Source organism: Rhineura floridana, chromosome 5, assembly GCF_030035675.1.
Source record: "Rhineura floridana isolate rRhiFlo1 chromosome 5, rRhiFlo1.hap2, whole genome shotgun sequence".
NCBI classification, from domain to species: Eukaryota; Metazoa; Chordata; class Lepidosauria; order Squamata; family Rhineuridae; genus Rhineura; species Rhineura floridana.
The window spans coordinates 106,274,677-106,280,824 of NC_084484.1; the positions used below are offsets into that span (position 1 = coordinate 106,274,677).

Sequence of the window (6,148 nt, forward strand, 5' to 3'; positions counted from 1 at the left end):
ACTAAAGGACCCCAAAATTGTCAGTTATATTTTTAAGAGCTGGAGCAATGTTATGTGCAAATCAGTTATTATTTAACTGAATGTGTTTGTGATTTTCCTCCTGCTGTGAAAACATCTCATCTTTGGGGCCATGTACTGATTTGTTCAGATCCTTTTGCTTGCTTAATCATCTCAAAAGAATTTGAAGTCTGCTTATTTTTATAGCACAGAGGCACTTGCTATTCTTGCCACAACACATAAAAAGGCATTTTGCTCACTTTTTGGCTATTGGTCTCATTTTTACTGAGATACAGTATAACCTGGGCTACAGCCAAACTACCCTGAACATGCCCGATCTTGTCTGATCCCGGAAGCTAAGCAGAGTCAGGCCTGGTTAGCACTTGGATGGGAGACCGCCTGGAAATACCTGGTGCCTTAGGCTTAGATGAAGGCAATGGTAAACCACCTCTGAATACCTCTTACCATGAAAACCCTATGAATATATTCAAAAAAAGATTCATAGGGTCACCATAAGTCGTGATCGACTTGAAGGCATATAACAACAACAAACACATAGCTAGTATAGCACAGTGGGGCGGAGAGCCTGGCTGGGAGTCCAGAGTCTGTGAGTTCAAATTCCCGCTCGTGTCTTCTGGGTGTAAAGGGCCAGCTAAAGATCACCCGCACAGTGAGTGGCTCAGGGGTTACATGCCCTGCCACCTGTGCAGCCGTGGGCAAGCTGCATAGTCCCAAGGAGCCCAGTTGCCCCCTAGCTGGCAGTTGCGGACAAGGAAGGGACTGGCTTGTGCAGCTGTGGCAAACTGAACAGGCCCTAGCCAGCTGGGGAGGACTAGCCTCAGAGGGAGGCAATGGTAACCCCCTCTGAATACAGCTTACCATGAAAACCCTATTCGTAGGGTCGCCATAAGTTGGGATCAACTTGAAGGCAGTCCATTTCCATTTCAACAACAACAAACAGTATAACCTTGTGCTGTTCCTACAGTAGAAAGCATGAAAACAGTGGCCTGGTTAAGACATAAGGCATCTCGGCTTGTTAAAACAAAGATATGCATGAAGCTTATACCTGCCTACACCGTCCCTTTCCTCCTCCTTTTTCAGTGCTGCAACTGAAGACTTCCTGCATTAATTAACCACAGTTTGTTGTGACCTCTCAACCTGGTAACTATTATTACCTATTACCTCATTCAGAACAAACCAGGATCTGAAACCAAATTCAAACTGTGCTTTCAGATCCTTGTTTGTTCCTAATTTGATTGTCATAGTTTCCCAGTTCAGATGTAACAAGAAACCATAGTTAGTTAAGCCAGAAGATAAGGGTAGAATAAACTATTGCAAGGAGGGTTGCTTGAGGAATTCAATTTCAATGTCAACTGACCTGACCTGCACCTTCTAATATGTGAATTAGAACATACGTTTCTTTATGATTTCACACTTCTCTGAGGTTTCTGATACAGTTCTTGGCTCAGACAAATACCAGATGATGTGAAATGGGTGTTTTGGGATAAAATACATTTGCCAAATGCATACATCAAAGTAAAAATACACATTTAAATATGTATTTTGAGATAAAACAATGTATAAGTTCGTATTCAAACACAAATTTTCATGAGGATTTAAAAAATTTGTAGATCAGTGTAGAAATGGGACAGAATCCATTTCTGCAACAATATATGTGAAATTGACATGCACCAGAAATATGGGTGGCCACTTTGGTTCATCTGGAGTTGAAGGGGTGACAAGGCCTTGGAGTATTCTGGACTACATTTCCTAGCCTGCACAGCGCCTATTTTCTTTTAATTTACAATAGTTAGGAAGGCACAATGAGTGACAAGAAGCAAGGACCATCTTTTGGCACTTTCGGAGGAATGTGAAGATGCTGAATTAAATGTTATCTCATTTTTTGGCAGATTTCCCTCATGCCCAGCAGAACAATCCCATTGTTCAAAGACAGCATAAGAAACCAGAGCTAGTTTTTCTGAGTGTCAGTAAGAAATACACACAGTAGTATAGTGGCAAATTCAGAAGTGCAGGGTCCCTTCATGATCATCATGTCACATCCCCTCACAGCCATGCCCCCTCACTTGCATGCTTGCTCTCTGTCATTATCTCCACACCAATAAGCCCTTCCCACGTGTGCCTTCACCCAGAACAACAGATGTCCATAGGAGCCAATCAGCATGAAAAGGGAGAGGGTTAGCTGCTGAGAAGAGTCTTCTCAGTGATTGAGTCAGCTCCTTTCACTCTGATTGGCTGCAATAATAATAATAATAATAAATTTAATTTCTTCGTCGCCTATCTGGCCGATGGCCACTCTAGGCGACTTACAAATTTGTTAGAATACAATTGATAAAATATAATAATACAATATAAAAACAATACATCTGCAGCAACAATATTAAAACTGGGCAGGAGGCATTACAGTTATAACAATTAACCCTCCCCGGATACCCCGAAGGCCTGCTGAAAGAGCCAGGTCTTTAAGGCTTTCTGAAACACATTTAGGGAAGAGGCGTGCCGGAGATCTTGTGGGAGGGAGTTCCAAAGAGTGGGGGCTGCCACTGAGAATGCCCTCTCTCTAGTACCCACCAATCTGGCTGTTTTTGTTGGCGGGATTGAGAGAAGGCCCTGTGTGGCCGATCTTGTCGGGCGGCATAATTGGTGGTGTTGAAGGCGCTCCGTAAGATAAACTGGGCCGAAACCGTGTAGGGATTTAAAGGTCAATACCAACACCTTGAATTGGGCTCGGAAAACAACTGGTAGCCAGTGTAGGTCGAACAACACTAGTGTGATGTGATCTCGGAGGCGACTATTCGTTAAGTAGTCGAGCCGCCGCATTTTGTATCAGTTGTAATTTCCGGACCGTTTTCAAGGGTAACCCCACGTAGAGCGCATTACAGTAGTCCAAACGAGAGGTGACCAGGGCATGTACCACTAGTGGGAGCTGGTGAACAGGAAGGTAGGGTTGCAGCCTTCGTATGAGGTGTAGTTGGTACCAGGCTGCCCGGCTCACTGCCGAAATCTGAGCCTCCATGGACAGCCTGGAATCAAGCACAACCCCAAGGCTGCAGACCTGGTCCTTTAGGGGTAGACTCACCCCGTTGAACTTCAGGTCAATGTCACCCAACCTTCTCTTGTCCCCCACAAGTAGTACCTCGGTCTTATCAGGGTTCAACTTCAGCTTGTTCCTTCCCATCCATCCACTCACGGATTCCAGGCACTTGGACAAGGTCTCCACAGCCAACTCTGGTGAAGATTTAAACGAGAGATAGAGCTGAGTGTCATCCGCATATTGATGACACTGCACCCCAAATCTCCTGATGATTGCCCCCAGCGGCTTCATATAGATGTTAAATAGCATGGGAGAGAGGATAGAGCAATCAGCAGGAAAGGACAAGGAAGCAATTTAGAAGATTCTTCTCAGTGGCCAACATGCTACCCTTTCATGCTCAAAGGACACTGGAGACAGAGAGACCCAGCTCCCAATAAAGTAAGGGGTCTAGACCCCAGATGACTACACACCTGCACACAACAAGAGATCACCTCTTACCCAGACCCCACCTTTTTAAATTGATTTGTATGAGGAAAAGTGTATTTAAGAGCAGGATTTGAGAACCAAGATCGCAATGTGAACTCCAACATGTATAACTACTCTCTCAAGGAATGCAGCACAAGACTGCAGGCCACAGACTGGAAAGGGAGTCTGTGTCTCGGTACAAACCTTGAGGCAAAGAGATTCCTTCCTGGTTTTTGGTCAGAGCTCCTTTACATCTCTTCAGCTGTATTCCACTGCCCACTCCCTGGGTTTAGGATAGGTAATCTCTGCTACCTGTCATTTCTCATAGCAGGAGGAACCTTTTATCCCTTTAGTTTAAAGTTATGAATGGGTTAGGATATCAGTGATTAATGCGGTGATGCACCCAGTAATTTTTTATCACTTCTCTCTCAATAGAAGAAAGCTTTGATTTAATCTGGTTTGGACCTGCATTTCTTGGGTTATGCACACCCTATTTAAGCACATTTCAAGGCAAAGAGCTTGGTTTATCTCTAGCAAAAGATCCCCCTCCTTTCAAGGAGGTGTGTTTAATGGGACACATGGGTGGCAGGTTCACACACTCAGGTTCCCAGTAGACATATGTGTTAACACCACACATCCCTAAGTGTAAGGCTTGCATATATCTCAGCTTACACTATCTTTATCATCAGATAAATGTTATGTCTAAACCAGGCCAGTATCTCAAACAACATGAGTAATGATCACTCATGCACTGATTTCACTGTAAGGGGGACACTTATGCCACCACTACTTTCACCTTTGTCGCAGACCATATGTGACTGTTCCTCAGAAGCACCTTTATCTCTGGCATAAAAAAGTTATTTTCACTAATATATGCATTTATATACACACTTTACATTAGTATATGCATTTTTGTACACATTACTTGGCTGGAGAACTGCATTGCAAAATTCAGAGAAGTGCTGGGTTTTGATTTGCATATTGTTTTGGAAAGTGTGAATCAGGGCTTATCCACACGGTGATTTACTGTGTATCTGGTGCTACTTGCATCCTCTTTTAATTTGCATGGTTCACATGACGTTACAGGCAAGTAGAAGCTATCACTCAATTTCCCCCTTTAAATCCGTATTAACCCAATCCTGATATAATCCAAAAAGGGAAGGAAAAAACATCTCCACTTCGTATCTCTAGGGCTTGCAGAAGCTTTGCTCTGATGCTCTTAGGTGGATGTCAATTGTTCCTCTCTCCATGCCCACTCCCTCCTCTTCCCTTCGTTCATTTCATATCCTCTGGGCTGAAGAGCAACTTCCGTTGCTCTCTCCCATTTTCAAAGTAAGCCCTGGACAAGAGGTGGTGGGTGGAGAGAGAATGTCGGGGGGGGGGGAGAGAATTAAAGTCTAAATCACTCGCAGCGAGAGCCACTTTAAAAAACAACTTTCCTCCCTGTCTCCACGTTATTATTTTGATCAAGTGAGTTTATTATTTGCAAGCGATTGGCTCCATTTCCAGTGTATCTAATCCCCCTTTCTCCCCCAGCCTTTTCTCCGGGATGCTTTCATTGCAAGAAGGGGAAGGGGGGTATAGTCGGTTTCATTGTTTCTTGTCATTTCCATGCTGAGGCGCTCTCCCGGCTTCAGCCTTGAAGCCCGAACAACCGGAGGGAGTAAAATGTATGTAAAATGCATGTAAAATACAGCAACGCTAATACTTCCCAGAGAACCCTACTTGCATCCTACTTGTGTGAATGGAAAACAGTGTATTGGAATCTACCATTGATCAAGAAGTGTGGACCTTGAAAATCTATTAAGCTGGTAAAAGCAGTGTCTTTAGTACGAAGTTAGGCTCCCGTGTGGATAACCCCTTAGATAAGTTCACCTTTAAATGTAAACTGAATCAAAATTCTCCTCCCTCGCTATCAGTCATCCTATGCAATTAAAACTGTTTTCATGCTTCCCCCCCCCTTACATAGAAGCACCAGTCAGGCAGGAAACATGTAATGTGGTAGCACCCCTTTGTACCGATTTTGTAAGTGATCTCATTGACTTTCATCAACATTTGATCCATGTTGCCATTTATTTATTTAAACCTCTCCCTTACTGTTGAAACTTACTGATAAGTAAGTATTTCTTCATACAGTTCAATTTTTATTTTTATTTTGCTTGTGACAGCCAGGAATTAGGTCATCCAGTATAGCTGGGGTTCTCCTGGACCCCTCATTTCAACTTGGATATTTCAGATGACAGTTGTGACCAAGAGGATTACCTTTCACTAGCTTTGGCTAATGAGCCACCTGTGCCCCTTCCTGAACAAGACAAACCTGGTCACAAAGATTTGTGCCGTAATGACATCCATCATAACATGGACTTTTGGACTAGAAGATGTTTAAGATAGGGCCTCATAAGGTCTGTTGTATTGTTCTATGGTCCTATTCTTAAAGTTTTAAATTGTCTTAGTATTTTAAGTGTATGTTTTATGGTTTTAATGTTACGAATAGTTTAATTCTATTTTAATTGTATATTTTTGTATGTTTTTTTACCTATGTGTAGTTTTTATTTGTAAGCCGCCCTGAGTTCCAGTTTTGGAAAGAGGGCAGGGTAAAAATAAAGACTGATTGATTGATTGATTGATTGATTG

At 43.0% G+C, this 6,148-nt stretch overlaps 1 pseudogene; it reads left to right on the forward strand.

Moving 5' to 3' along the window:
* Nucleotides 1–302: 302 nt before the first annotated feature.
* LOC133386358 (5S ribosomal RNA) lies at nucleotides 303–421 on the forward strand (annotated as a pseudogene).
* The last annotated feature ends 5,727 nt before the right edge of the window (nucleotides 422–6,148 follow it).